This window comes from Podarcis erhardii (assembly GCF_964252035.2).
Source record: "Podarcis erhardii genome assembly, chromosome: 7".
NCBI lineage: Eukaryota > Metazoa > Chordata > Lepidosauria > Squamata > Lacertidae > Podarcis > Podarcis erhardii.
In genome coordinates this window covers 14,701,846-14,710,971 of record NC_138511.1, presented here as the reverse complement: position 1 = coordinate 14,710,971, position 9,126 = coordinate 14,701,846, and the positions used below count along the sequence as shown (strand labels likewise).

Below are 9,126 nucleotides of genomic sequence, written 5' to 3'. Positions count from 1 at the left end.
AGCTGCTGTCAGTTGCCATTCTGAGTTCCTTGTGTCCCGGAGCTGAAGCCTGGATACACGGTGCGAGGCAGCGGTGCGGCAGGTGGCGGTGCTGCGGTGCTGTGTGTGGCAGTCAGCTCAGCGGGATCCCACCTTCGTCGCCAGTGAAATATACTCAGAGTCGCAAAGTGATTTCATGCTCTTTATTCAGCTCATAGTGGTGAGGAGGAATGAATGAATGTCCCCTCAAAGTATCTGCTTTATATACATTATTTACACAATGGGCTGCACATGATTGGCTAATTCCAGGATTCTACTGTAGGCCAATCAGGTTGTGGATTCACTTCTATCTGGAGCATGATTGGGTGGTTCCTGCTAACCAATCATACTGCTGCATTGTTCTAGGACCAATCAGACTGCTGCATTCTGAATCCTATTGTTCTAGGACCAATCAGACTGCTGCCTTTTGGAGCCTATTGTTCTAGGACCAATCAGACTGCTGCAGTTTGGATCCTATTCAACTCAGTACATAACAGGGCCTGATCCATTCCTCACATTCTGACGTTCCTGTTTCTTTTCTCTCTCTTCTCATGGACAGGGAATTAATTTCAACAAAGACGAAATCTCTGAAATCAGCCTGGAAGAAGGGAGGATCTTACTCCAAGGTAATTGGCTGTGCCAATCTCCTTCCCCAGCATCAATTGCTTTCAGAAGCCCCCCCCCCCGTCCATTTCTATGGTGTTCCTTCTTAGGATAGGAGGCTATGGAAGTTGCTTGGGACTTCCAGGGAATTGAGGGACTAAAACGGGGGGGTTTGAGAAGGCAGCCATTTCCTTTCTGACACAAGCAGCCCTGTTTCAGTTCTACTATTCCAGGCATGTCCAACAGGTAGATCTCTCCCCGCCCCCAACTTTGCTTGTCAATAAAAATGGGTAGATCACAGCCAGCATTTTTATAATGTGAGTAGATCACAGTCTCTTGGGAGCTGGACGTGCCTGATATTCAATGGGCCACGAATACTGTAAATAAGCAGTTATGTTATGAAATTCTTAAAATAATAAAAACAATTAGGCCTGGTGACACTTCAAACAGAAGCTGTTTCTTTCTTTTTTAAAATAATTTTTTACAGGAAATTTTATTTACAATGTAACATAACCCCCCCCACCCCACAATACAGAAATCCACCCTTATTAAACGTGAACATAACATACAATAAGCATAACATCCAACAATACAAACAACCAAATAAAATACATCCTTTATCCTGTATCTGGCCTCCTTATTTACCTTTAATAAGCTGTTTCCTTTATGAGTAATTATTAAGATTTTTCTAATTATAACTTAAATATCCACAAAGTCTCCTGCAGACATTAATCGAAACAAGTCCAGGTATGTATTTTAGGGCACTGTTTTGTGAAGTATTCTCTGCATTTTCCCCATGTGATCTCTAATTGCCTCTGTTAATCTGGCCAATTCAATATACTCTAACAGTTTGTCTTGCCATTCCATTTTTTGTTGGCATAGTTTCTTGTTTCCAATTTTTAGCAATTAGGGTCCTTGCTGCTCCTGAGGCATAAAGGAATACTTTCTGATCTTCTCTTGCTATACCTGTGTCCGTTATCCCTAGTAGAAAAGCTTCTGTATTTTTCATAAAGTTATACTTAAACATTTTTTTAAGCTTGTCATATACTATGTTCCAGAAGCTTTTGATTTTTTCACGGGTCCACCAAACATGTATAAGTGTCCCCTCAAACAGAAGCTGTTTCTTGTACAAAACCTGTTTACAAAAGTGCTCTTCCTCTCTCCCCTCAGCATCCCAAACACACCTTCTATGGATGCGGCTGATGTTGCTCCCAAAGGCTTCAGCAAGGACTGGAATGAAGAGCTAGCTAGAAGAAGCTAGTCCAAAGAAAGGCACTACGAGATCTTTCCGACCTCCTACAGAATGTTCCGGAATATGTGAGTTACTGAAGAGAAGCATTGCAGCCAAGCAGGTATGTCAAAGCCTTCAGGCTGCCCCTTCTAGGCCCACCCTGCAAGGTGCCCAGGACACAATCAGGCGTCTGAGCCATTAGCAATCTAGAGAACAGAGTCGGACCATAGTACAGCTGATCCTAGCGGGCCTTGCACTTGGCATGGATCAGCCAATTGGTGCAGATTGCAAGCCTTCTTTGGGCAGGAATTACATGCATTCTGGGATTCCTCTAGCTCCAATACCAAAGGCCAGCCAGCCCAGGACCACCTAGACGAGGGTTGACCAGCTTCAGCTGGACTGCAGGATTCAGATCTGTTGTGTATTGAGTCAAAGGATTTTATATCTGTATTATTATTGTCTGTATTTGCATTAGGGTAAAGTAACTGCCTTTTGGTTCCAGAGGGTACAGCTACTATTGGTTCATTTAAGCTGCTGTATTTGGATCCTCTGTCTTATTGGTTGCCTCCAAAAGGCAGGACTGTGATTGCCTGATATTGTTCCCTCCAAAATGTATCCTTTCTAGCTAGTTCCCTGTCCCTATAAATGTAGCTCTCCCCTCCTCAAGTTTCAGTCTTGTTGCGTTAATAAAGAAGTGTTACTAGAGAACTGTCTCCAGCATATTATGTCAAGAGAGCTGAAATCACAAACCCCACGTCACAACAAGATCCTTGTTGGGACAGAAGCTAGTGAGGAGCTGCTCTCAAGGGCAGGAATTTGGCAAGAATTGGCAGCACTCGGGAGTTTGCAATTGGGAAGAGGCCTGTTGCACCCGGGTCCTGCTTGCAGGCTACTCCTAGGCATCTGGTTAGCCACTGTGAGAACAGAAGGGTGGCCCAGATGAGCCTTTGGGCTGAGTCCACAAGGTTCCTTTAGGCCGCAGTCTACACAGCTCAGGCGCAAGCTATCTGAAAGAGCACATTCTCTCCTACGAAACTACCTGGGTCCAGACCTTTTGGGGGGTGGCCTTTTTCTCGATCCTGCCTCCCTCCCAGGCACACTTGGTGAGGCTGCATGAGAGGACCTTCTCAGTGGCTGACTTTGGAATTCCCTCGCTAAAGAAGTGAGACTGGCTCCTCCTTCCACTGGCAGGAGAAGACTTTCTTATTCCAACCGACTTTGGGGAATTGACTGCTTTGAATGAAAGGGCTGGTCTCTTCCATTGTAATTATATGTAGGATAAAGTGAGATTATATAGTTATACTGTTAATTCTATCCATGTTTAATTGTTTTTTGATGATTGTTTTTTCTATTTTTTTGTGCTTCTTATTTTTTATCTGTAAGTTGCCTGGAATCCAGTCGGGGGGGGGGGAAGAGGGATATACATATTATAATTATATTCTGAGAATGCTTGGCGGGCCAAAGCACTGCCATCAATAATGGGTTGCTTCTCTTGGCAGTAACTTCTCTGGGTCTCTTCTCAGACTTCTGTAGCGCTTCCTGCATCCCCCCCTTGGTCAACTAGTGGCTGTTTCTTGCCTGTACGTGTTGGGTCCACACATGGAGTGCAGGCAGTGGGCAGCAGAGACCCTCTGCCATCTGCTGCCCATCCTGCGGCGCAAACAAGGTAAGACTGGAAGGAATGTATTACAGTGGTGCCCCGCAAGACGAACGCCTCGCAAGACGGAAAACCCGCTAGACGAAAGGGTTTTCCGTTTTGGAGGCGCTTCACTAAACGAATTTCTCTATGGGGTTGCTTCGCAAGACGAAAAAAACTTGCGAGTTCCCGTGGGGTTTTTTTTGCTTTTTTTTGCCCTTTCCCTAAGCGCTAAGCCGCTTATCAGCTGTTCCGCTGATAAGCCGCTTCTCAGCTGATCGCTAAAAGCCGCTAGACCGCTAATAGCACTAATCTGCTAAGCTGTCAATGGGCTTGCTTCGCAAGACAAAAAAACCGCATGACGAAGAGCCTCACGGAACGGATTAATTTCGTCTTGCAAGGCACCACTGTACCTGCAAGTCTCCCTAAACCTCTTCCCACTAAAACATACCCATGGACTGCTACACACTCTAGGAATTGCAGCTCTTTGAGGGAGCGTGGGGTCTCCCAGCAACTCCCAGAACCCTTAACAAAGGACATTTCCCATGGTCCGTGGGGGGGAAAGCCAGGACTCTTTAAATTGGTGTGAGACTGCTTTACATGCACAGTACCAATGCGGCCTTGGTTGCATTCTGGGACTCCACATTCTGACTTTCAAGTTTCTTTTCTCTCTATTTTCATAGACAGGGAATTGATTTCAACGTAGATGAAATCTCTGAATTCAGCCTGGAAGGAGGGAGGATCTTCCTCCAAGGTAATGCTGTGCTAATTCCCCCCCTCCAATTATCAATCACTTTCAGATGCCCCCCGGTTCATTTCTATGGTGCTGCTGCTTGGGTTCTTTGAAGGACGGGAGGCAATGGAAGCTGCTGGGCACTTCGAGGGAATTGAGGGACCACAACTGGGGGTTTGAGAAGGCAGCCATTTCCTTTCTGACACAAGCAGCCCTGTTTCATTTCCACTATTCAATGGGCCATGAATACTGTAAATAAGCAGTACGTTATGAAATTCTTAAAATAATAAAAACACTTAGGGACAATAAGGCATCTGAGCGCATTAGCAATCTAGAGAACAGAGCTGTGCAAAAGTGCTGCTGAGGTCCTTCCTGCGGAGCAGCTCTTGGAGGCCACAAGATTTCTGGCCAGTGACCTTGCTGTTGAGAGCAGCTTCAACCCATTGGACATTTCCCACTTGCTACAGGAATTTATCAAGCAGTTCAGCAGCAAAGCTGAACTGCTTACTGGAGGTAAGGAGGTATAACTGTAGGAGAGATTAAATTAGCCTTGCCTTGATGAACACTGAAGCTAAAGAAACTACGGGTGTATAGCTGGCGAAAAGATGGTGAAGAGGAAGTACTGGATGCATTATGGGATTCCTCTAGCTCCAAGGAGGCTCTAGCCAGTGGTACCAAAAGCCAGCCGGCTCAGGACCACCTAGGAGGGGGTTGACCAGCTTCAGTTGGACTACAGGATTCAGAGCCTTGTTGGGACATGGGCTAGTGAGGAGCTGCTCTCAAGGGCATCCCAGCATTGGGTACTGTGAGTGAGACCCTCACTCACTCTTTGGCTTTCCTTTGCAGAGATGCTGGAATGAACAATGTGGGGCCAAGCACTTCTCATAAGAGCTCTGTGTCCTCAGTTGCACTGGAGGACCAGTCCGGCATTGTGCATCAATACCTACTATTCTCTTACCAGGGTAAGTTGGTCTAACACAAGGCACAGCCATCTCTCAACCGTGTGTACATGAGAGAGGAGGAGAGGGAGAGTGTGTCTAATCAAGCTAATTTATGCTAATTGCATAGATGGATCTGCGTATTTCTATTACACAGGAGTTCCCCAAGTTCCCAAGTTCTGTCATTGGAACCCAAAAAGAAGTAGCAGGAAAGCTGAACAACCCACACGCTGCCTAGGATGGCAGCCCCACTTCTTGTACCATCTCAGTAACCCTCTCCTTCTCTGACAGGTTGATGTGCTGCTGGAGGCCTTCTACAAGATCACCCAGGGCCCTACAATGGAGGGCAGAAAAGTAGACACCTGCACTTTCTCCATTTAGTTGCCATCGCCTAGAGAAAGTGGCAGAATACCTCTTCCAGTTCCGTATCGGTTGTGGGGCACTCAAGCTTCTACCGGCCTAAGAGAGATGTTGGGAATCTGTAGGGCTTGCTCAGAAAGTAACTCTCTCCCCGAGTGTGGGGGCCAGGTAGCTGGAGAACCCCACTCCCCACAGTGTCTGGAGCCATTCTCCAAATCTCTTTTTCCCCAGCTAATGTACTTCCTCATGGCAACAGACAAAGGTTTGGGGGAGGTTATTTCAGTGGTACCATAGAAAGAGCTGGAACGAGCGATGTGAGGCTGAGCACTCCTCATAAGAGCTCCCTGTCTCCTCGATTCCACTGGAGGACCAGTTCCAGAATTGTTCCATCAATAATTGCTGCCCTCTTGTCAGTGTAAGTTGGTTTCGCACAAGGTACAGCCATCTCTCAACTCACGTGTGTACATGAGGGAGGGGGAGAGGGAGTTCCCCAAGTTCCTAGGTCCTGTCATTGGAACCCCGAAAAAAGCAGGAAGGCTGAACACCCCACACGCTGCCTAGGATGGCAGCCCTACTTCTTGTACTGTCTCAGTAACCCTCTCCTTCTCTGACAGGTTGAGGTGCTGCTGGAGGCCTTCTACAAGATCACCCAGGGGCCTACAGTGGAGGGCAGAAACATGGCCGTCTTCACTTTCTCCATCTTGTCGCACCACCACCTGGCGAAAGTGGTTCAATATCTCCTCCAGTTTCCCTTCAGGTATGGAGCCCTCCAGGTTCTACTGGGCTAAGGGAAAGGTTAGGAATCTGCAGGGCTTACTCAGAAAGCCCTTGCTGCCATTTCCTCTTTCTGTTTGCATGGCAGCAAGCAGAAGACTTGAATCTGACCATTGCTCTTGTTTTTGCATTCACAGAGACTGCTAGAGAATATGGAAGGAGGTTTTGGCATCGGCCGACCAACAACAACTACTCCATCTGATGGCTGAGCAACTGCATCTGGGGCTCTTGGTGGAGTCTTCCACTGCTGTGGTAAGGACAAAGAACCTCGTAATATTTAGGGCTTTCTGTATTCTGCAGTTCAGTGGGAGCAGAGAAAAGAAAAGCCCCAAACGATGATGTTGCCACAGAATTCCACACACACGCAAAGTACATCTTGAAAAAGGCCAGCTTTCGTTTAGGAAAAAGCCAGAAACAAAACACACCTGAATCTTTTACCCCATGATAAAGGGATGGAAGGAAGGAATAAAGAGATGTGTGAAGGAAGGGTCTTCTTCCAGGTGTCTAAGCAACACCCAATCAAAGCTGCTCTGCTATTTACTTGAGGGAGAATTGCAACTCTGCTCCCAGACTTCTGCGTGGCCATGGGGCCAGTCCCCCTTTCCCCAATCCCAAATGTTGGTGACGGGTTATTTACATCCAGAGTCAGGACTTTTTTGTGGGGGCGAGGGGAAGGGTTTACTATTTATTCTGCCCGATTACTGGGCCACAGGAAGTTGCCTTATACTGAGTCAGACACTTGGTCCATCTCCTTCAGTATTGTCAGGACAAACTGGCAGTGACTCTCCAGGATTTCAGGCAGCGCTTTGCAGAGCCTGTCAGGGACTGAACCTGGGACCTTCTGCGGTGTCGTAAGAGAGTCATGGTCAGAGAGGGGAATAAAGGAATAATTATTTCTTTCAGCGACATGGCAAGTCCTTTACTACTGAGCTATGGCTTCTTCCTAAAGGGGCTAGGATACCCCCCTCCATGATGCAATGGGGGATTATAAAAACAGATATACAGTCCATGCTATTCTGTTCATGATGACATGCTGAGATGCCCCATAAAAAAAGAGGGAACAATCCAGTTCAGGGTAAAGTAATGCAGGGAAATTGACTTGCACCTCTCTCTCTTCCAGCAAAATTTGACCAGCCTGTTGCACGCCATCCTCAGGATGGAGGACTACAAGGCAGCTGTGTGCCAGTACTTCCCACTGCTGTTGATCGCTCTCCGGAAGCTACTCCGAAGAAAGACGCTATGAGATCTTTCCGACCTCCTACAGAATATTCAGGAATATGTGAGTTACTGAAGGGAAGCATTGCAGCCATGCAGGTATGTCAAAGCCTTCAGGCTGCCCCTTCTAGGCCCACCCTGCAAGGTGCCCAGGACACAATCAGAGGCGTCTGAGCGCATTAGCAATCTAGAGAACAGAGTTGGGCCATAGTACAGCTGATCCTAGCGGGCTTTGCCCTTGGCATGGATCAGCTGATAGGTGCAGATTGCAAGCCTTCTTTCAGCAGGAATTGGCTGCATTCTGGGATTCCTCTAGCTCCAAGGAGGCTCTAGCTAGCAGTACCAAAAGCCAGCAGGCTCAGGACCACCTAGGAGGGGGTTGACCAGCTTCAGTTGGACTGCAGGATTCAAAGCCTTGTTGGGACATGGGCTAGTGAGGAGCTGCTCTCAAGGACATCCCAGCGTTGGGTACTGTGAGACAGACCTTAACTCACTCTTTGGCTTTCCTTTGCAGAGACGCTGGAATGAACAATGTGGAGCCGAGCACTTCTCATAAGAGCTCTGTGTCCTCAGTTGCACTGGAGGACCAGTCCGGCATTGTGCATTAATACCTACTATTCTCTTACCAGGGTAAGTTGGTCTAACACAAGGCACAGCCATCTCTCAACCGTGTGTACATGAGAGAGGAGGAGAGGGAGAGTGTGTCTAATCAAGATAATTTATGCTAATTGCATAGATGGATCTGCGTATTTCTATTACACAGGAGTTCCCCAAGTTCCCAAGTTCTGTTACTGGAACCCAAAAAGAAGCAGCAGGAAGGCTGAACAACCCACACGCTGCCTAGATGGCAGCCCCACTTCTTGTACCATCTCAGTAACCCTCTCCTTCTCTGACAGGTTGATGTGCTGCTGGAGGCCTTCTATAAGATCACCCAGGGCCCTACAATGGAGGGCAGAAAAGTAGACACCTGCACTTTCTCCATTTAGTTTGCCATCGCCTAGAGAAAGTGGCAGAATACCTCTTCCAGTTCCGTATTGGGTGTGGGGCACTCAAGCTTCTACCGGCCTAAGAGAGATGTTGGGAATCTGTAGGGCTTGCTCAGAAAGTAACTCTCTCCCTGAGTGTGGGGGCCAGGTAGCTGGAGAACCCCACTCCCCACAGTGTTAGGAGCCATTCTCCAAATCTCTTTTTCCCCAGCTGATTTGCTGCCTCATGGCAACAGACAGAGGTTTGGGGGAGGTTCTTGCAGTGGTACCATAGACATTATTAAGTTTGTCAGTTGGGAATGGAGGCTTGGGTGTTGGAGAAGGAAGAGGGTGGAATAGGCAGTGGGTTGGTTGAGTTGTATTGTGAGAGAGTGAGAGGAATTGTTAGGTTGAGGCAGATAGATAGATAGATAGACAAAGAAATGTCAGAATTGAGAGATGTGGCTCTTGAAAATCGTTATGCTTTAGATATAATCCTTGCTTCCAAAGGTGGAGTTTGTGCCTTAATTCATTCCCATTGTTGTATGTATATATCTGATCAATCGGCCAATATTTCTGCTTCTATTGATTACATGGAACAAATGATAGCCCATAATCCTTTGAATCCACCCGAAGGTTTTGATCCATGGGAG

At 47.2% G+C, this 9,126-nt stretch overlaps 1 long non-coding RNA gene across 7 annotated transcripts; it reads left to right on the top strand.

Moving 5' to 3' along the window:
* Positions 1-1,410: 1,410 nt before the first annotated feature.
* On the top strand, positions 1,411-8,900 carry LOC309347022. 7 transcript variants are annotated; one of them, XR_014158768.1, is made up of 5 exons: positions 3,907-5,183; positions 6,134-6,276; positions 6,431-6,545; positions 8,023-8,138; positions 8,272-8,900. It is a non-coding gene; the product is annotated as an uncharacterized lncRNA (long non-coding RNA). The 7 variants fall into 7 exon arrangements; XR_014158766.1 differs by adding exons at positions 1,411-1,973; positions 3,376-3,518 and having other exon boundaries at positions 4,176-6,276; positions 6,431-8,900; XR_014158769.1 differs by having other exon boundaries at positions 7,414-8,900.
* Positions 8,901-9,126: the final 226 nt, after the last annotated feature.